Source organism: Callorhinus ursinus, unplaced genomic scaffold, assembly GCF_003265705.2.
Source record: "Callorhinus ursinus isolate GAN/ISIS: 27379988/994484 unplaced genomic scaffold, GSC_fseal_2.0 scaffold3, whole genome shotgun sequence".
Classification (NCBI taxonomy): Eukaryota; Metazoa; Chordata; class Mammalia; order Carnivora; family Otariidae; genus Callorhinus; species Callorhinus ursinus.
Genome location: NW_027397065.1, coordinates 82,467,778 through 82,490,874, shown reverse-complemented (window position 1 = coordinate 82,490,874; position 23,097 = coordinate 82,467,778). Strand labels below are relative to the sequence as shown.

General features: G+C 41.1%; 1 long non-coding RNA gene across 5 annotated transcripts in view; it reads right to left on the bottom strand.

The window, feature by feature from the left end:
- LOC141371526 (uncharacterized) overlaps positions 1-23,097 on the bottom strand; it is a 129,345-nt gene that overhangs the window by 39,055 nt on the left and 67,193 nt on the right. For 3 of the 5 annotated variants that reach the window (XR_012376535.1, XR_012376537.1, XR_012376536.1), the window contains one exon: positions 6,366-6,906. This is a non-coding gene — a long non-coding RNA (uncharacterized lncRNA). Of the gene's footprint in view, positions 1-6,365; positions 6,907-22,336; positions 22,871-23,097 lie in introns of those variants that run through there. The other 2 variants (XR_012376541.1, XR_012376539.1) reach the window with 2 other exon arrangements.

Genomic DNA, 23,097 nt, shown 5'->3' with positions numbered 1-23,097 from the left:
TTTATAAATAGTATCAGAAAAAAATAAATAGCATTTTTAAAAATGTATATGTGCTTTTAATTGATCAAAATATTATTCTCCATTGTATTATGGAACAGATTATTTAATCCACTATCTACTGCATTCATGTCAAAATACCCATCAAAGATGCATCAACCCTGGAAGAAGAGAATAATTCTGCCTAATGAACCCAGCAAATGCTACACCCACTACATGTGGTCACACCAGCAGATAACTCTTGGAATAATGTTTGGAGCAGTTAACAGCCTCCAGAAAATGAATGTAGGCTGCCCAATATCCAAATTAAGGTCTATGAATAACCATTATAAAGATCTCCAAAATTTTTGAAACATTGCCTATTTAAAATCAAGTTTTAGGGACACCTGGGTGGCTCAGTCGGTTAAGTGTCTGCCTTCGGCGCAGGTCATGATCCCGGGGTCCTGGGATCAAGTCCCCCACATCGGGCTCCTTGCTCAGCAAGGAGCTTGCTTCTCCCTCTGCCTGCCTCTGTCTCTCTCTCTCTCTGATAAATAAATAAAATCTTAAAAAAATAAATTAAATAAAATAAAATCAAGTTTTAACTATAAAGCTTTTAATATATGACAAAAAGTTAAAAAAAAAAAGGCGCAAGACTTAGCGCATTGAATTCACTGTAACTGAATTGTGATTTATTTGGGTTTCTTCCTCTTCATTTAGAATTCTTTGCCTAGAATCATTAGATTTAGAGTGGTTTAGAGACTCAAATGTGGCGAGGAAGTAGACTGTAGGGAGAGGTACTGTGTACCTGTAGCAGCTCTAAGCACCATTTGGCCAGGCTCAAATATGACATTTTTCTATATGGTGATCCAACTGAAAAATACAAATTATAAAATAATTCCACATCTGGTGATAGTACATTTCCACACAGAATTCCCTGACAGATGTCATTTAAAATATAATCTCCCAATTGGCCTAATTTAATCCAGGTTTCCTCTCATCCTTTGTTCTTTTGAGAAACAGCAGTGCCTTTGCAGTTTGTCTTTTATGGTAAGCTGCATCTTTTCCAAAGTGCACTGGTGCATGGCTCCCCCCGAAATGTGTTAATCCTGGTGAGATTTACCTTTCTCTCCTAGAGCCTTCTCTAAATCACCACCCTGCTTCTGCTGTTTATCATTTTAACGAGGAACCTTGGAGAGCATCAAGTCAAAACAGACTTTCAGTTAGCACTTTTAAAAAAGTTAATGCCAACTTACTGATCCTTCAATATTTAAGAATATTTCACTAAAAAAGATTCCTTGAGTCATTTCTAAAACTCATGTAAGGGCTCTGATTTTTGTCTCACGTTGACAACAAAAGCCTTGATTTAGTCTGATAACCACCTCTCCAGGATTCAATTTCTTTCCCTGAAAGATAATAGTGAGGTGTGTGTGTGTGTGTGTGTGTGTGTGTGTGTGTGTGTTCTGTGTTCACTACATTAAATATAGCCTAGGAGGATATATACAAAAATGTTAGCGGTAATCACCTCTGGACAATGAGATGATGGGTAATTTTTAAAAATACACTTCTCAAAAATGCATGAAATGTTTAAGGAACCAAATAAGAAAAAAACTCAAGTTTTGCATAATCTACCCTAGATCATAGGCCCTTTTTATTACTGATATTCACTATATTCATAAAAAAAACACAAAAATATTTGTTTTTTAGAAGGTTTTAAAGATCTATGATTTGGTAAAATAATAGTTTATATACAGTTTTTATTAACAAGGAACAATACAATATTGTAATTGGAGTTATGAATTAGTTCCTATTTATGAGGGTAAGAATTCTGAACATTGAATCAAGAAATAAAAACCTACGTAGGTGGGCTAAAATCAAATAATAATAATAATAATAATAATAATAATAATTTTACACATTGTCCAGAAAGAAAAATGAAATGTATTTTCTTTTCTTTTTTTCTTTTTAATATCCCTGGCATAAATTTATAGAAAATCATTTCAAAGTAAATCTGGAAAAAAAGAGTATGTGGGAGTTTTGGAATATGAATAATAATTGAATAATAATTCATATTCAAGGAGATTTGATAAATTCTACCATTCTTGCAAGTTATAAACCAATTTAAAATGAAGACAAAACAGGCAGATAGATAACCAAAATATTACCAATATTCTGATAAAGCTGATATTGGATAACGTGTCCTATGACTAGTAGAAACAACTTTCTAATGCTGCATCCCAACAGTGAGATGGCTCACATCTGAACCACTGCAGAACTCCTGGCCCTCAGGCCTGAACCACAGGGACAGGGCCTTCCTACTAAACTAACTCATGGCTGCAAGTGATGGAGAACATTCGATCTCAGTAGGCAGGCCAACTCCCAAGAGGAAAGGGAGATGAAGCAGCAAGTATACATGCAATATCCTCCTTGCCTTAAAACTCCCCACTCAGGTACACTTAGGGGAGGAATCAGTGAGGGTGGGGAGGAGATGTGAATATTACACATGAAATAATACAGCAGGGATTAATAAATATCTCCTACCAGTTAAGGAACATACTTTGTTCCTGACCCTGACACCACTGGTGATTAAAATATTCCACATCCATGAATTTCTCATCTAGCTAAATCCGAACCACTTAATAATACACATACATGGTCGGGAGACCATTCTAAAATGTGACTCATCCTTTCCTGCTTTCTTAAATGGAGTTTAGCAAGCATGATAGGAAATTCTTCTGTTCTAAATCCACACTCCTTTCGGCATCTGCCTCCACACTCAGGCTCCTGGGAACTTCAGCCAAGTGGCTCTTGTGACTATACAGGAAGGCCTACCTATCATGATGGATTGGGCTGGCCAGTGTAGAAACCTCCAAGTCACCTTTACCTAGAACCCAGGGAGTTATGTAGAACCAGGTCTCCTAGAGCCAATTCCTTAGGGCCCAGCCCAGCCCGACCATAGTTTTCTAGCTTCTGCTCCCTTTGCGGAAGACAAACCCAGCCCCAGACTGGGCCCCTATCTAATATTACCAATTAAAAGAAAAAGTAAGAGATGACAGCCCTCCCAAAAAAATGATCCCCGATAAAGTTGCCTCCTCCAGGACCTCTAGATTCATGTCTTTTCACTCCTCTAGCCAGGGATCTCATATCCTTGGACCTAAGAGAAATGGGGGGTTCTGGGGGTAACTCCTCTGTTTGCTGGATGGTAGAGTTTTAGTTTTCCTCCTGATTTTTATTTCTATGGTGCCTCCATGTTTGCCCTTGCTGCCTACCAGGACCCCTCACTTCTGTGTCAGTAGGAGAAAGAGGAGAAGGTATAGAATCATAGCTTTGCTGTTCTTTGAAGGCTACTGTCATAAGCATCCATCACTGCAATGGGTTATTTATGATTTGTAACTTACACAGTGAGGACTTGTGATAATATTGGGGCAAATATGCAAACCCAGACATCTGAATCAAATTCTTCTTCCACAGATTACTTAATGATGTGACCCAGATCAAGTTAAAGCACTTTTTTAAGCCTTTCTTTCCTCCTTTATAAAATAGCAAAAAACACCTCCATCCTAGCAACATCCTAATGATTAAACAACATGGCTTCGAGCATACAGTAGAGCACTAGGTGTGGTAGATGTGGTACCTTCCTCCCCTCCCTGTTTTTCATGGTTATTAAAATGAATAGACTGTCTGCCTCTACACATAATACCCTCAGTGATACTAGTTTTCTAGTCCTGCTTCCTCTCCTGCAGCAAGGTGTCCCGCTCTGTGTGTGCCCTGCAGCTCCCAGCCAGTGGCTCTACTCCACACAGCAGCTGTGGACTGAGGGCTAAGGATGCCTCAACCCTCCTCTCCTGGAGTGGAGCGCATAGGCTTTGTGGCATCTTGCTTTGTAGTGGATGATTGCCATACCCGGGCTGTCCTTACCCTTTGATCACTTTACCATGTTTCATTAATCCCCGCCCTGGGCCAGCGACTAAGATAGCATCTCATCTACAAGCCAACCTTCTATATTGTTTTGTGATGCTGAATGGGGACTCTCTGAACTCAGGTCTGCTTTGCCTGCTCCTCCCTGCTGGGTGCTGCCCAGGGAGCCGGCCAGGCTTGAGGAGTGAGGAGGGACACTGTCCTTCCATTTGAGTCCTGCTCCAGTCCGCCTCTCTTGAGCAGTGCTTCTTCACCATGGCAGCAGCACTTTGCTCTGGTAGTGGTCACTTGGTTCCAGTTGGCAATTTTTCCAATATTTACACAACTGGCCCACTGCTTCCCCTTGAAGACATAGTAAGCACCAACCAGCTAGCACTCCCTCCGTGGGTCTGGGTCCCCGCCCAATGGGACCCTTCCTCCAAACATCTTAGGCATCTACACATGAATAGCTCCAACTTCTTCCTTTTCTCCCAAAACCTAGGGGTGGCCATCTTCTGCAGTTGCTACGCTAGGATACATTCACAGATTTTTAAAAATTTTTTTTGCCATTTCAGTTTCCTTGTCAAGATTTCCTTATCCCCGGTTAGCAACCCTTTGTACTAAAATATCTCTGTTAAAATTACCAGTATGATTGCTCAATCCTAACAGGCCCCTGATTGATAAATTCTCCATTGCAAGTCCCACCCCTCCAAGGTAGGGATCTGACTCATTTGCCCAGTGGCCCTGACAGCCAGAGCACAGGTCTGTGCCAGAGTGCCCAGCTTGCCCTAGTTTGTCTAGGACAATCTGGTTTTAGTACCATATGCCCCACATCCCAGAAACTCACTCAGCCCCAGGTAAACCAGACAGTTGGTCACCCTACCTGTGGCCCACGTGTCTCTAATCAGATGTACCTTGCAATATTAAGAGAGCAATCCAAGGATTTCACTTGTATGAATTAGAAATAAGATATATAGAAAAGTCTGGCATTCTTTATTTTTTTAAATAGCTTTATTGAAGTATACAGTAATTGAGATACAAAAAGCTGCATCTTTAATGTGTACAATAGCAAACTTTAGCACTCCATAAATAAAGATATTACTCTTAAAGAATTGTAAGTATGTTAAATCTAAAATGTAGGATCCTTAGAATAAGACCCATATTCTGTATGTGCTCTGTATCCCCAACGTAATTGTATTAGTTTGCTGAGGCTGCCATAACAAAATCCCACCAACTGGTTGGCTTAAAAAAAAATGAAAAAAAAAAAAAAAAAAACTTTTTTTTTTCATTTTCTCACAATTCTGGAGGCTAGAAGTTCAAGATCAAGGTGCCAACAAAATTGGTTTCTGGTGAGGTCTCTCTTCCTGGCTTGCAGATAGCATCTTCTCACTATATCCTCACTTGGCTTTTTCTCTGTGCCCATGTAGACAGAAAGAGATCTCTGGTGTCTCTTCCTCTTCTTATAAGGACACTAATCTTATCAGACTAGGGCCCTACCCTTAAGACCTCACTTAACCTTTATTACACTTTTAAAGGCCCCATCTCCAAATATAGTCACATTGGAGGATAGGACTTCAACATATAAATTTTGGGGAGACACAATTTAGTCCATAATGTTGACCTTTAGCCAACTGGGGAAGCATGGGAGTATTACCTAAAATATGTGGGATTCTATCTTCACATTAATAGATATGAAATGATGAGGAAAAATCCTTATTTTTAATAGTTTATTTTTTTATTAATTTCAGCATAGGATACCATACACCTTCTTCCCAATTCCATACCAAATAATTATCTTCCTTCAGAGAATAGTTTGGGATCCATATGACTAACACGTGAGTTGATACCACTTGTCTGGAGGAGTGACACAGCTTTCCAAAGACTGAATCTGCAGTGTTTTTCATATCCTTTTAGCAGATCAGAAGTAAAATTTAATGGTCCCATGTAATTTACAATCCTCATATCATATATTCAGAGTGAATAGCATGGGCATGCCTATCTGCCTGTGAATACCTGTCTTGAACAGTTCCTGAAATTACTGAAAAGTAACACTGTCTATTGTGCGAAATGCATTATTATGATTACAGTCCTACTTCAGGTGCCATTATGTGGTATTTGTCAATGTAAGGCGTCTCATTAATTAATTCTTTCTGAGCTTTCAAATGGGTACCAAGGGATACCATCAACAGCGGGAAGGAAAACAACTTACCCATGTAAAATAGGGATAATTCCCACCCCTGCCAGTTTCATGAAGCTTAAATGAAAATGAAAATGTGGACACACTGAAAGCATTGGAACACTTAAATTGAAGGTAAATCTTGGGGTGTGTATTTTGCAAGAGAAATATGTGACAAAATTGCATTTCTGGCAAGCAAGGGAAAGAATGATGACCTAATTTTGTCAACATGTTTTTCTTAAAGTTTAGGCTTTTTTCCCCATTGTTGCCAAGTCGCCATGATAATACAAGACAACTAAATCTCCCCAGGGCTAAATGATTCATTAAGATGAGGGCACACTGGAATCACAGCCCAGGGCATTACCAAAGAGGAGATACAATTTGCCTCTGAAGGATGTGACTGCTCAGTGTGTTAGAAGTTCTGACCACTCTAAATGTCACCAATTTCATAGCTATTGTCTTAACAGGGACAACTGCAACCCAATGATCAAAATTACAAAATTATGAGTCAGTTAAATGATTTACTCAGCTTAAAATTAGTGACAATGCAGGTACTAAATATTCATTCAGGTAAGAGGGAGGCAGTGCTAAAAATCCCATTTGGTCTCTCGCCCGGTTCAGCTTCTCTGGCCTTTCTCAGCCCTGGCACTCCCAGAGGACCATGCCTTGCATGAGGTGGTTAACGCCTCTTCACCATTAGGGTCTCCACTAAGATATTACCTTCTCTGGAAAGATGGTCTGGTAATCACAGTCTAGGAGAGAAATGGAGCTCCAAAGTCCTCTGTTCCATTCCAATTGCAGGTCTTCCCACGTTATTTGACTATTTACTTCTCTGAATCACCCCACTGGACCGTAAGCTATATGAAAGAAAGAATGTGTCTCATTTATTCATTTTTTATTTAGACAGCCAATAGGTATTTACTGGGCATGTGTTACGTGCCAGAAGCTGTTCCAGGAACAAGGACACCACAGTGAACAAAATGGTAAAGTCTCTGACCTTGCAAAGCTTGTACTCTAGTAGGGAAGGCAAATGATAAATAAATACACAAGCAATACTAGCTGTCAAGCAATCCATGAAGTAAGGTGAGAGATAATGATGAGGGTATTATTTCATTCAAGGTGAGTGGTCAGAGAAGACCTCACTGAGGGAGCAAAAGAGAGATGAGTGCTATCACCTGCAGACAGAAAACCAAGTGCAACAGTGCTAAGGTAGGAGCAGGCTGCAAGAGCTGAAGGCATAGGAAGAAGGCCAGTATGATGTGAGAGCAAGAAGCAAGGAGAAGAACCATACAAATAAGGCAGAGAGGAAGTCTGGGACCAGACTACATAAGGCCTTGAAGACCATAATAAAGATATTGGGCTTTATTCCAGGGATAATGAGAAGCCCATGCAGGCTTTCTACTGGCTGGGGACTAGGCTACAGGTGGAGAAAGGAGACCCCTCAGGAAGCTATTGCAGGAGTCAAAGAAAGACGGGATTATGGCCTGGAACAAGGAGTAGGAACAGGGCCTGTAACAGCACTCCAACTAGTCTTACAGGTTAACTGGCTGCAAGTTAACACACTCCTCACTTGCTGACCTAAGTCCCTTGATACAGGGCAGACAGACCATTGGCCTTGAGGACAGGAGGACCAGAACTTTCCCAGGTTGCAGAGGCCAGGAAGTCTGTTTGAAGCCACCTTGGCTTTCTGATTAGCCTAGCAATATTTTAGCAAAAAAAATTTTTTTCTTAGGTCACACAAATGATTTTACTAACCTCCCTTTGTGCATCTGTAGACCTTGTCCTCCTGTACAGAAAGAACAGAGTTCTCCTGCATATCGTGAAACAGGAGCCTGACCCCTTCACACAGCCCCCAAGCACGGAGGTAACGTTTGTAGCTGGCATCATGGAGTCTGTACATAATCAGGAAACATTACAGATAACTGCACTACTCCCTTTCTTGATCAGCTATCCTGAACCCCCTTTAAAAGCCCTTGGGCCAGGCAGAAACCTCAATGCTGGCTTTTGGAGAAGAGTCCACCTTCTCCCCAGGTGGCCAACTCATATTCTTTTCCATTCAAAACTCATCTCTTGAGTATTGGCCTTTTGAGCAATGGGCAGCCAAACAGGTTCAGGAACAGACCCATAAGAAGCAGTCAGATTTGGGATACATTTTAAAAGTAGAGCCAATAGCATTGCTGATAAATTGATAAAGGGGTGTGAGAAAAAGTAGGAATCAAAGATGACTCCAAGTTTTGGGGCTTGAGCAACTGGATGGGCAAAAATGCCATTTACTGAGATGAGGAATGCTAGAGAGGGATCATGTTTAGATAGGGAGAAAAGAATCAGAATTCTGTCAATTTGCACACTGTAATTTATTCCAGCTGCCTGGTGGAAATAAGTAAAACTCTTAGGCCTCCTCACATTACAAGATTATTTTTTAAACTGGACAGGCACTTCTCACATCTTTCAGCTACATTAGGTATCAGAGAGAAAAATCTGTCACCCAGGGAGGTTATGTGCTCTGCTTCCCAACATCAGGCTTATCACCAAACAATCTGTGCAGCAGGTGACCTCTTTCCCTGCCTGCAAGCGATAGCCTTCCTCAAAAATGAGGCCAAATGAAGGGAAAAGTGAACAGCAAAGATGGATTCCAGTTAGGGACCCCTTTAACTCTTTTACAATCTGTCTCTGTCTAGTACCCTACCTAGAAATACCAAATTTTCTATACAGTGTAAGGAAATATATTCAGTGTCAGTTGTAATAATCATCAGCCTGCACTGAGCACCCTTCTTGCTAAATTGTCTCAGAAAATCCTCACAATTGCCTTTGGAAGAAGAGTTATTTTCCTTTTATAAAGAAGGTAACATGGACAAACATGGTAAACTTATATACTATAACGCAACTTGTAATGTGAAGAGCCAGATTTTCCCCAAAGTTTTGTGGGTTGTTTTTTGTTGTTGTTTTTTGTTTTTTACATCACCTCATGCTTCCACAAGACACACCACTGAACTATAAACAGATTAAAAAGAACAGACAACATTTCTCAGGGCTGAATTAAACCATTTAGGCATCCACTCGAAGTATAGATCCCACTTCTTCTGACTTGTGTTAAAAGGTAAACGGAGGCACAATAAAAAAAAAATTTTTTTCAAGACTTTCTTTGAGCATGCATGGATTCCAATCCAGCAGCATAAAACCAAAAGTGGTTAAGAACACTCCACAGACAGGAGCTGAGGGGGGAGGCTTTTATTAAGAAGACGCAGAAACAAAGCAAGGAAATTATTTAATTGACTATAGCTTAAAAGGGTGCCTTATTAGAAAAAGCTACTTGGCCGTTTGTGGTGGCTGTTCTTACATTTCATTTTCTCAGATTCAAGTGCACAGACTCTGGCTGAAGTTTTGGTTTGCTTACAGAACCTACCAGGGCATTAAAACCACTGCAACCTACTGGCCTCTTTATTTCATTACTTGAACACTTTCGTGGGTGGAGAGAAAGCCACCCCAAGTCACAAGATCCAAAGCCAATAAATTTGATGGCGATTAACGTAGGCAGTTTTTGAGACCCAGACAAGCTGTCAGTTCATCTGACTGGGTAAGATCAAATTAACAGTCCCTAATTTAAAAACCATGCATGGTTACAGTGATAAGCTTTTCTTTCTTCTGAAAACCATGCCAAGTAAATATTATCAACCAAGAAACTTCAGGGTGCATTTCCTTAATCCTTTCTAATTATTCTGTTTACTAAGCGAAAACCAAAATTCTTATCCAGAACAAGCCCTTTTACAAGCACGTTTTACAAAACATCTTGTACCCTGCAGCATTTTCATGTACAGTAGCAGGTGTCTCACCTGATTGTCTTTGGCAAAACTTTTCATCTTTAATCTACAGGTTTAAATACTGGCATGCTGTTTTTTAATCATCATTTAACTTTTGTACTTACTGTTTCATTTATCCTGCAGTTCAGAGTGGAGCCATGAGATCCTGCAAATAATATTCCCTAGTGTGAAGTGATTTAAAAAAAATAGGAAAAAATACTTGTCTTCAAGCTTCTAAACTCTTCCAAAGTTCCTACTTGTTCCCAGCCTCGAGAAACACCATTTTTTGTGCATCTGCCTTTTAACACAATCAATTTTCTTCACTATTCCTCATTTATTCATCAGTTCCCAATCAACAGGATTAAAAAAAAATGAAGTATGGGCTCTCTTTCTCTTGTTTTAGGAAGACACTGGTTAAATTTAGTATAATTCTATAAGCCTTCATAAGGAACCTATGATGTGTTTTTGCAGGGATAGTTTGATAGATAAGAAACATGTGTATTTCTTATACAGATGTTTATGAATGTTTGTGTCCCTTCAAAATTCATATGTTGAAAACTGATCCCCAAGGTAATGGCATTAGGAGGTGGGACATTTGGGAAGTGATTAGGTCATAAAGGTAGAGCCTTCATGAATGGGATTAGTGCCCCTATGAAAAAAAGGCCTCACAGAGCTCCCTCACCCCTCCTGTCATGTGAGGACACAGAGGGAGGACAGCCATCTGTGAGCCAGGTCCCTACCAGACACCAAATCTGCCAATCCCTTGATCATAGATTTAATAGGACTTCAGAACTATGAGAAATAAATGTTTGTTGTTTATAAGCCTCTCAGTCTATGGTGCTGTTGTTATAGTAACCCAAACAGACTAAGACAGAAATAAGTTCATATAAATAGATATATATAAATACATCTTAAATATGTATTATATATATTATATCTATAGGTTACAATATTTGAAATTGTAATGCTGTTGCTCAACTATTCCCATGAACTTGGTGAAAAACACACACACACACACACACACACACACACACACACCTGTTTTTACTTTCTTGGAAAGTCATCCTTTTTGTAGCACTGTAGGGAGAAAGAGGCACCTGCCTATCCTTACCCTCAATGGCAGGCAGAATAATGCACCCCCTCAAAGATATCCACATCTGAATCTCTGGAATCTGCAGTAGCAGATGTGACTGAACTTAGAAACCTGAGATGGAGAGACTGTCCTGAATTATCTGGGTGGACCACTGTCAACAAAGGGTCCTCATCAGGGGAGACTGAAGGGTGAGAGTTGAGGAGATGTGGTGAGGATAAAGGCAGCACAGCAACAGAAGCAGAAAGACAGTGGGAGATGCTGTCTTTCTGGCTTTAAAGATGGAGGATGGACTGCAAGCCAAGGAATACTGGCAGCCTCCGTAGACTCTAGAAAAGGCAAAGACTAGATTCTCCTCCCAAGCTTCCAGAAGAACAGAGCTCTGCCAACTCCTTTTAAAATTCTTGTCTCCAGAACTGTACAATAAATTCTTATTGTTTTGAGCCACTAAGCTTGTGGTAACTTGTTATAGCAGCCATAGGAAACTAATACATCTACCAAATCCATTCTGACAATGAATGAAGTGACAAGTATCACAGTCAGATTGCCTCGACAATAAAGACTCATGGACTAAAGAGAACAAACTTCCACTCGTCTATTGCTGTAAGCTGGTGTTTTATAACTGTTGGGTTCTTGTGTCATATGGCTGTTTCATCTTTCTGTGGTTCTGCAAGTGCTGGTCTGTATCTCAGAAGGCAGAACACATGGGTTTACCTGACAGGAGAAATCATTTCCAATGTCAATCATGTGAGTAGAGGCAGGTCTTCAACGCTGTGAGGGCAGGCAAAGGAACCCAGTATCTCACCCTTGATCTGGACTCTGAAGTGACTAACCAGAGTGATGAGAATCAAAGTGAGATTTCTCCTAGAGAATCATGCCAGAGGTCAGAAAAGGACTGACCTTGGAAGTATGTGATTTTCCCCAGGACTGCATGCTGACACAACTGGTCTATAATCCTCAGGGCCAATCGTATTTTATAACTGCATTTACCTTTGTCTCTTACTTATGAGTAAAGTAAAAAGTAAAAAGAGAAAGACAGTTTCTCACATAATCTATAGGATATCTATTCAGGAGCTATAGAAGATATTTATGAGTGGTCACCATACCACATTAGTGATGAATTTTAAGGAATTTTAAAGAAAAGGCCAGCCTGACTACAGAAATAGCAATTCAAGAATAAGGCAATTTTCAGATATCAGTCAGGCCAGGGGGCTGGGTGCTCTTTCCCACCAGCTTATTTTCTTTCCTCTGACAACCTTGGCGATGTCCATTTTGTTTTTATTGAGAAGAGCAGTATTTTATGGAGCACAATGAGTGCTGTGGGCGAGCAAGAAGCACTATGAGCATAGACTGACAAACTGTTGAAGGGAATCAGGGAGACAGACGTGAGGTGGGTCTTCAAGGGCATACAGATTTGGATGGGTGAAGAGGAGGAAGGACAGTGTTCTGGGCAGAGCTACGTGTTGCACAGACAAGGCAGCATGTGGGCTGATCCGAGTGGGGACTAAGGCGGGCTCTGGTAGGACTGTAAACTGTTACTAATAGGACTGCAGTATCGAGCCATTCTCCCTGAAGTCAGTAAAATGATGGGATGGCTTTCACATGCTAGGAAAGCAGGAGGAGGCTCTGAGAGAACACAACATGGGTAGAAATACAGACCAATGTCAGAGGAAAAGGCTGGTGCTGCAGTTCAGTTAGGAAGAGTAAAGACCGCTGGGCAAGCATGGCAAAAGTGGGAATAGAGGGGAAGAAGGGGTGAACCTGAGACATACATGGAAGAAAATATGCCAAAACTTAGATTGGATATAAGAAAAAGTAGAAATAAAGGGTGATGCTTTGGGTCAACTAGGAAGAAGTTCATAAGGTACATACATTAGTTTTCTAGGGCTTCCATGAAAATATATGGATCTGGGTGACTTAAAGAACATAAATTTATTATCTCCTAATTCTGCAGGCTAGAAGGCCAAGATCAAAGTGTTGGTAGCACTGAGGTCTCTCTCTCGATGGCTGGCAGATGGCCATCTTCTCCCCAGTCTTCTTGTGGTCTTCCCACTTCCCTGTGTGTGTCCTAATCTCCTCTCCTTACAAGAAAACCAGTCTTCCTGGATGGGGCTTACACCAAAGACCTTATTTTAACTTAATGTTCTCTTTAAAGATCCTTCATCCAAACACAGTCACATTCTCAGGTACTGGGGGTGAGCACCTGAGAACACCACTAAGTCCATAATAGTAAGGTAGATCGGGGAGAGGGAGGGAGAAAATGATAAGTTCAGCTTCAAACATGTCAAATTAAGAGGACGTCAATACAGTCCTACGACTTTCTGCTATGAAGGTTTCTAAGTAGCAAACTTCTTTTCAAACCCCAGGTAATGATTCATTTGTTTTAGGAACTATCAGTGCAATTAAGTCTTGGGAACTCTAGAAGCTGATTCCCTATAGATGCTCAAGTACAGAGAGGTTCCTAATTCTTTTCAGGACTATACACTTTATTGTATATCAGAATGTCTCACAGTGTGTTCCAAAGATCATTAGGCCCACAAAATGCTCTGCAAAAACAAGCTTTCTGAGACCAAATAATTTGGAGGCCCTGCATGCTGTGGTATCCTTCCTGGAGAACCACAAAACACATTAATAAAGGCCTTTAAGTCTGTCAGCTAAAAAATAGCAGAATTTGTTTTGCTTAATCTGCACCACCAGTGTGATTTGACCATGAAACTTTTTTTGTCCATATACCATTTATTAATGCACTGCAGAAGAGATTTTGGTGAAGAGCTGTTCTTAGACCTAGTTCAAAACCACACTCTTACCTCAATCTCATAAATCAATCCCAAGATTAGGGTTTTGAGTGTGACATGAGCTTGGCATGAGAAAGCCCTCTAACACCTGACAGTAAATGTCATGTGCTATAGGAGAGCACTCATGGCAGGCAGAATAAGACAATGGTGCCACCTGTGCTCTACAACTCTATGGCAGGCAGAATAATAATGGCCTCCCCAATATGGCCATGTACTGTCTCTGGAACCTGTGATATGTTATATGGCAAGAGGAAATTAAGTTTGCAAATGGTTTAAGTTTGCTGATTATCTGACTTTAAGAAAAAGGGGGTATCCTGGATTATTCCAAGTGGGTCCAATATAATCATTACTCCCTCTAAATGGGTAAGAGAGCAGCAAAAATGTCAGAACTAGAAAGAAATGGCAGCATGAGAATTCAGGGGCCATTTCTGGCTTTGAAAGTGGATGCAGGCCATAAGCCACGAAATGCAAGTGGTCTCCAAGAGCCGGAAAAGGCAAGAAAATCGATTCTTCCCCTTGGGTCTACATAAGGAACACAGCCTTGGCCACATCTTGATACTAGCCCAGTGAGACCCACTTTAGACTTCTGACCTCCATAACTATAGGAGAACAAATTCATGTCACTAAATTTTTGGTAATTTGTTACAGAAGCAATTGAAAACTAATACAGAACCTCACCGGAATAATTTAGATAGATCTTACAAGTTGCGGGTGTCTAAGGGTAAGTCATATACTTGCTAGAGAAGTTTAAAAATAGCTAAATATAAGCGTTTAGTATTCATTTTGCATGCCAGTGATGTTTTAAATATTTATAATCCAGTTCTGATTATATGGGAGCAACAGCAAGGCCATCCTAATTATCAGATATACTTGCAAATCAGAGCATAGTATATCTCCCATTTGGGGATGGTTTATTTGTTGATTGGAGGTCACATTCCAGAGCAAATCTGTGCTTAGCATTAGTATCACACATCGACTGTGTGCTTCATTTGATTCAGTCCAATCAGGACTCCATCACTCCTGCATTTTTGTCACTCCCCATGCTAGGCCCAACAGCAACAATTCAACAAATATGGATTGTGTTGCAACTACCACTTCCCAGGACTGGTTCCAGGTGCCATGATGAAGACAAACAAGGTAGGCAGCTTACACTCCAGTCAATGAAGGAAGCAGACAAGTAACTAAATAATATCTATCTCTCTAGCAAAGAGAGAGAGGTAGCCTAATTCCTGAGGCTGCCATAACAAAGCAACAAGACTGGGTGGCTTTCACAGCAGTTATTTATTGTCTCACAGTTCTGGAGACCAGAAGTCTGAAATCAAGATATTGACAGAGTTGGTTCCTTCTGAGGGCTGTGAGAGAATCTATTCCATGTATCTCCCTTAGCTTCTGGTAGCCTCAGATTTTCCCTGGCTTATAGATGGTTTCTCCCTGTGTCTTCACATCATATTCCCTCTGCATATATCTGTCTCGATATCCAAACTTCTTCTTTTTAAAAAAAAAAGGATACCAGTCATATTGGATTAAGGCCCATCCTACTAATCTTTACTTGATCATCCACAAAGACCTATTTCCAAATAAGTTACTGGAACTATTGGGGTTTAGGACTTCAACACCTTTGTGGGTTGGAGGGAGACACAATTCAACCCACAACACGTAGACAGGAAGGCCCTGAAACCAATGAACTGGAAGCAAGGAGTTGTCAGTTGAATCCTTGGGGATTTCTCCAACCAGCCCTCCCTGGTGTTATACTGGGAGAGCTATGGTTAACAGGACCAGCTCCACTGTTCTACCAAGATGAATCTTTCAGTTACTGATTCACACTCTCCCTGGCATCAGGTTCTCTCAAGTTTTCAGAATCTCTTCTTCAAATTACTGAGTGGCGTTCACTTCCCCTGTATTTCACCATTACCTTGAATCTGAATGATAACATTTAATCAGGCCATCTCCCACTGGAGGCAAATCTTACACATCTTAGTCATTCAGATCACAGTTAACGTAGGTGTGGCTTAAATTATGGTTGCTTAAGGTATTTCTTCTTTGAGCATTTACAAATATTGCTTAGTCATGTCTGAAAGTGAAAGGACAATATAACAACAATGCACATATTTGTAATGCTTTCTGAGGAGCTTCCCTACAGATACTTCACATTTAGTCTTCACAATAACTTTATGAGATGAAATTAATATCCTAATTTAATGAAGCTGATCAGCCTCAAAAATCTTACCACCCATGCCTGAAGTCACAACACTCCTCAATGGTAGGTATGGGATTCAAACACAGGTTAATAAAACATGGCTTAAGATCATCTGTGACTTGAAATTATTTGAAATTGGAAAAGATGGTCACAACGAAAGGTGAGAAAAGACAAGGATATGATCCTACTACTCATTAGATAAATATTCCACCAAAATTATTCTTTCCTGGTACATCACACTCCCTTTAAGTGAACTGAGAAATTGCCTCTTTAGGATCTGACTATAGAGCTGATAAATCTTTCTTCCCTATGAGAGACATGTCAGGATCAATATTTTCCCACATTGAAAGAACCCTATGTTTCATCACAAAAGATCTAGCTTCTAAGTTAATTCCATTTATTTCACTTTCCTTCTCCTCTTATTCAGATTTTTTTTAAAAAAAATACATATCAAACAAAGTTTTCAAAAGGCAGATTATGATTCCCACATGAGGGGCTGCTCTAAATGGGCTTCAGAGAGAACTTGATGCTGTCGGAGTCACTCAAAAGGCTACCCCGCCAGTAGGTGGTTATTAATTGAGAAAGAATATCGTCTGTGTGCTCCAAAGGAGGAAGAAAAGGCTCACTTTTCATTACAGCTCTACCCTCTGTTTTCTCCATGACCTTTGTTGGCACTTGCTAGGTGGCAGGGCAGTACATGGGCTTCAGGCAAAAGGAAGTGAACACTTAGCCTGCATAGGTCAAAGACTGCACCCGCTCATTATGAAATCTCAGAGACCAGCTCTTAATTCCAATATTGGAAACTTTGAAAAGGTTAATAACAGGGAAAATCCATGGCCAGCAGGCAGGTTCACACCTGGAGAGTGCATACGCTTACGTTAACTGAGAAGAAAACTCTTGTCTGTCAAGCCGCAGTATGAAAGCCAGGAATCAACTTTCTGGCATGATTCATGCTTCTTCATTCCCTTGATTCTCACCCAAGTTGAATATATTCTTTGGCTGAGTCGGCCTCTCAGCTCTGATTCTGAAAAAATTACATGATTTCTGCACTAAGAACTGCATTGGTTTCTCCATTGTTTCATGTCCTGCCACTTCATGCTAATAAAACAGACAAGAACTTCAGGCAAAGGGATTATTAGAAAGGTTTACAAACAGAAAACCTATTTCTTATAAAAACATAATTACACTGGAAAAAATTCAAAAGTGACTTCTAGGTTTCCTTTAAAATGGTACTAAGAGACGATAGGAAATGCAATCTTGTCAACTATTTAAGAAGGAAAGTTGATGGTGAGCTAAGAGTCATGATTTTCCAAGATCTCTATATAGTTTGCAAATTACCATGATATTTAGAACTTGTTCCAAAAAAAAAATTAATGACATCCAATTAAACTAAAGCCTTTAGAGACCTAAGAGGTTAGAGATACTAGTTCTTAAGTGAATTTGTTCAGTAGCACTAAGCAGCAACACAATGTCCGTCTTACATCTCCGTAGCTCTTTACAGATTACAAAGGACCCATATGCCTTCTGATTTACCCCTCCCCATCCAACCTGAAAGGAAGAGAGGATCAGGGGTATTGCCATCCCCATTTTATAGATTAGGAAATTGAGGCTCAGAAAGCCAAAACAATTTGCTTCTGCTTCAGATAGTAATTGGCACACCTGGGACTCTGTTTTTTTTGTCTAGGCTACACTATAACTGACTAATACTATTATCTTAGCAAAAGTACTATCTCATGCTTCCTACATCATCTGCTTCAGTTACCATTTAAAGACTGACGATGCCCAAGTCCATACCTGTGAGCAGAACCACAAACTAGACTTCTTACTGGATATATAAAGTTGAATATCCCAGAAGCACCTCAAATTCTATAGGTTCAAAACTAAATGCACCACCAAGCAGGCTCCTTCTCATGGCACCACCCCTCACTCAACTGGTAAAGATAGATGCTGCAAACAAGTTGGAGAAATGCCCCAGCACTAGCCAAATGTAATCCATCCCTCTCTCCATGGTGTCCCCATAGTCTCATCATTTACAGTGTGTAGCATTTATGCCATTCTGTATCTCCCTACATCCCAGTGTGTGTTTACATGTGTCCTCCTGGATATTTCAAAATCTTTGAGAGCAAGGACTATGTGCCTGTCGCTTGGCAAGCATGCCATATATATTTGCTGAAGCTGATCTGAAAATTAACATAAATTTTAGATTATAAGGTCTTTTTTTTAATAAAGTTTTTATTTCAGAATAGTTTTAGAGAAAAAGTACAAGGATAATAAAGAGAGTCCTAGTATGCCTCACAGTTTCCCCTATTAGCATCTTCCATTAGTATGGTATATTTGTCACAATGAAGGAACCAACTCCGATCACTATTAATTAAATTCCATACTTTATTCTGACTTCCTTAGTTTTCACCCAATGTCCTTTTTCTCTTCCAGGACCCATCCAGGATTCCACATTACGTGTATGTATCATGTACTTAGGGTCCTCCTGGCCGTGAGCCTCAGGGTCTCCTTGTTTTTGATGACCTTGACAGTTTTAGGGAGTATTGGTCAGATATTATGTAGAATGTACCTCGATCTGGGTTTGTCTGATGGTTTTCTCATGACCAGACTGTGCTTATGGGTTTTGGGAAGACCAAGGAGGTAAAGTGCCACTCTCATCACATGATATCAAGGGTACATCCTATCAACATAACATGTCGTTTTGATGTTGATTTTGATCACCTGGTAGTGACTGTCAAATTTTTTCCACCATTATCTTCCCCCCAACCCGTTCCATATGGTACTCTTTCGAAGAATGTCTCCATGTGCAGCCCACACATGAGTTATGCTTCACCTCCTTGAGGGCAGAGTATCCTCATGAATTATTTGGAATTCTGAACAGACTTATTTCTCCTCTCCCATTTACTAATTCACTTATTTATGTCAGCATAGACTCATGGATATTGACTTAGTACTTTGAGTTATAGTCAAGTACTACTTTATTTTCTTGCTCAACTTGTTCCAGCTTCGGCCCCTGGGAGTTCTTTCAGTGGGAAGAAGTCTTTTATTCATAAAATTAACAATATCATTTATGGATGTAAGGTAGTTTTTACCAATTTCAGAAACTAACATAGGCCATGTCATTTAGATGCTTAGGACCTGATTTTAATGAACAGTGACATTTGGCTTCTGTTCTTTTTTCCTGCTCTTCCCCCCTTTTCTTATTTTAACAGTTGTAAAAACTTATAACCCTTACTCAGCTTCATATTGTACCTAACTAATCCCCACATCCAGCCTCGCAAGATAATGAAGGATTTTTAGCTCTGTTTTACAGATGAGAAACTAAGACACAGAGCAGCTAAATGGCATGCCCTCAGGCTTTGCATGCCACACGAGGGAAATCAAATCTGTAATTCATCATGCCCAACCTTCCTTCAGAGAGCTGGGTCACCATTGCCTCCCTCCCTTCTCCAATTATGGAGGGCTTTGCAATCAACGTGGTGGTTATGCCCTTTGCAACGGCTCCAGCTCTCTAGCAAAGGTTAGCCTGTGTTTTGCAGTTCCTCAGGCATGTTTTGCCTTCTCCTGCATGTAGAGCCCAGTAGAGCAGGGAAATTTCAGCTGCTTCTCAAGACCACCTGGAGTTCTCAATTCTCAGCTCCCCCAAGAAGCTTCACAAACAAGCTTCTTGTTTTTTCCCTGATCCCACAAGACCTTTATTCAACATCCAGTTGCCTGTTCAGTTTAGCTTTCCTTTCAAAACAAACAGGACTCATTTCTGTTCTGAAAAGCTAAGCCCTATTAAGCCACTGTCTAACACTGATGGGAGATGAGATTTTGAGCTCCCAGTGCTATATTACACAGGGCTCGAAAAGGACAAAGAATGAAGAATGTACACACGGTAAAACAAAAAGTGCCTCCGGTTCTATTCAGGGCTTTGCTGGTAATTAGGTTTGTGACCTCAGGCCACCCCCTTACTCCCTGTGGACCTCAGTCTCTCCATCTGTAAAATGAAAAGGTTGTGGAGATCGAGGCTTTGTGGCCTTGTATATTAAAGCCTTCACAAGAACAATTTCATTTCATACATTTATAACTGAAATCAAAGTTCACGAACCAGTACTTACCCTTTCTACATGTGATTACTCTGATATTTTATATTCTATTCCATATCATTTTTTTAAAGATTTTATTTATTTATTTGACAGAGACACAGCAAGAGAGGGAACACAAGCAGGGGGAGTGGGTGGGAGAGGGAGAAGCAGGCTTCCCGCGGAGCAGGGAGCCCGACGTGGGGCTCAATCCCAGGATCCCGGGATCATGACCCGAGCCGAAGGCAGACACTTAACGACTGAGCCACCCAGGCGCCGCTCCACATCTTTTTTTTTTTTTTTTTTTTTTAATGTAGGTGGCTTGGGAGTCAGTAAAATGGATAACCTGGCCCATGAATGGATCATGGCCTGCAGTTCTAAGAATCCTGAGGTTGGATCATATCCGAGATGCTGGCCAGCACTTGTTCACCAAACTTCTAAATCCGGCTTGGAATAGATGTTTATTGTCAGAGCCACTAGGCACATCCTAGAATCCTGCCCACTTGCTCTGATTTTTGTCCTGACTCTGCATTAGCTGTGTGACCTGCAGCAAGGAACTCAACTTTCTGAGCCTTGGTGTTTTCATCTCTAAAAAAGTCCTGTTGTTAGGAGTATAGTAGATCATACAAGCAGCAATGCAAAATAGATGGCGTTATTATTACAAAAGACTAGAGGAAAAAAAAATCTTATCTAGGATGAGGCATCTTCCATGGGAAGAGAAGATGAGCAGTGGAGACTTCCCCGTGGAGGATTATGGAGTACCAGGTAAATCCTTGCTGCACTGCTGGGCATCGTTCTTTCTCGGTTATGCCAATTGGCTGCATGTGAGGATGTTGTAGGTTTGTGGGTGCTTAGAGTTAGCCAGACCCTTAGATACCCCTCAGCCATGTGCATGAAGTTGCCATCAGACTGCAATAATATTTAATTTTATAAGATACTTTATAAAATAGAAAATGTAGACTCAAACAACAAAATCTCTTTCAAAGCCCTTTTTACTTTGCCTGCAAATCTCCCTCACTCTGTCCAAGGCCCTTCTTAAGTGCCCCAAACCCCATATCCACACATCCCAGAACCATCATTCTCCAGGTTCTTCAGCCATCCAGAAGTGTTTTCCAGGAAGAGAAGAGGTTGGCCCAACCAAGGCAATCAGGCCGATTTGTCAGCAGGTGTCATCTTTAAATAAAGTCTTCTACAGGGAAGGAGCGTTTTTTTGTTTTGTTTTGTTTTTGTTTTTACTTCTCTGAAATGAACAGATATGGGAACAAATGCAATGAAAGTAAGGGAAGAAACTCCTCCCTTCTCCCTTTTCTTAAAGCAATTTCTTCAGAAAATTTGCAATTTTAAGTTCTTTATCTCTTTGAAATATATGTAGATCTTTTAAAAAGCTAAATGGGCTTCCCAGCTTTAGGTCTCAGTTTCTCCAAGGATCTGGGAACCATCTCTCAGAAATGAGATCATCAAAGGAGCCAGCCCCTCTCCTAGGGGAGGTTAGGCGTTCAGGGGAGGTGTGTGGGCATAGCTCCACAGCCACTACCCTCGGTGGATAGTGATGCCCGGGGGCTTGGCCAGGGAAAAATAAACAAGTGCGATGAATTAGCCTGCTATAGGGAGCTAAAGTCCTGTGTGAGAAGGTGAACTAGGTTTTGTGCCAAAGGTCACTGTGACCCCCTTGGACAACTCTAATTCTACTCAGTCGCTTATAAGTATGTGAATAGGACCCTTTCTTCTGCCTTGCCCCTTCTCCAGCCTTCTTCTTCTTTTTCTTTAGCATTCTCTGAATCCAGAGGTAATGCCAGGATCAAATAGATTCGAAATCTGGAAAAAGAACAGCAATGGACAGCCCACCCCTGGCTGGCACCAGGTCCAGGGAAGAACAATGGCAAACGTCCACTCTACGTTACCTCTGTGAAACATGCTCTGCTAAGGGCTATCGGATTATCACAATAAGCCATGAGATAGAATTATGAGTCCCATTTTACAAATGAGGAAATTAAAGCTTGGATCCCTTAAGCAACTGGTGTGAGTGAAAATTCCAACCCCAGGCCTGGTGACTTCAAAGGGCAGGCAATCACCGCTGTAGTACAGCTGTAGGGTTCAGAGACGTGGGTTCTTTCTTGCTCAGTGTGAACTTGGAAAAGCAGTGAACATCTCTGGCCCTCACGTTCATCTGAAAGGCAGTAAATACGCTGACTGAGTCCTGCTGCCTCAGAGGATCAAGCTACACAGCAGATAGGAAAGCGCTTGGAAAGGTCTATATAATGTGGTGCAAGTACAAAGCATTGTTATTTACCCTGACAGCTCAAGGGATAGGAAACTTGGGGAGAGGCCTGCTAAATGGAAATTTTATTAACACGCTCAGAAACCAAGAGAGTGATGGAGTTCCTGGAGAGCTTCCTCGGGCCTCCCTGGCACGATGGGACTGCAGAGCAAATTCCATCCATGAGGCCATGTCCTCCCCACAGGCTCCATCAGAAGCAGCTTCCAGAAGACTCTTCAATGTGCAAGTCACATGAAAGACCTGCCAGTTTGGGAAGATCAAGGCCATAACCTTGTGACAGAGGCTCCTACAGGGATATTTTATATCTGAGACCCTGCAAGTGGTTCCTTTTCAGAAATACAGGAGGAAAAAGATGAAGCTCCCAGACTCCAGTGCAGTGGCTTTCAGAGTGGTGAGAGGGTCAGATCAGGCCACGGAGGGGGTGTGTAGAACTCAGGCAGATGGCCTCCAACTCAGAATTCCGTGTCTGCCCCTAGTGTGTAGGCTAGGCAGCTGCAATGAAACTCCCCAGCTGGTGACTGAAGTGAAATGGCAGGTGTTTCTCATCTGCGTGGCCATCCAGAGGTAAGCAGTCCAGGTGAGGAGGAGGCTCTGTCCCTGCAGATCCAGAATGGAAGGTCCACTTCCCAATCCTCAACATAACACTTTCATCTGGTGGTATTGCTGGTAGAAGTGTAAAACTAGCTCTCAGGATAAGCAAAAAAAAAAAAAAAAACCCAAATTCCTGATTTGTAGCATTTGCCAGTTTCCATGCTCTAAATACTCAAGCTACCAAGAAGACATCACTGAATGCAAAGCAGAGAGGGGGCGTGCACAATTGGCTC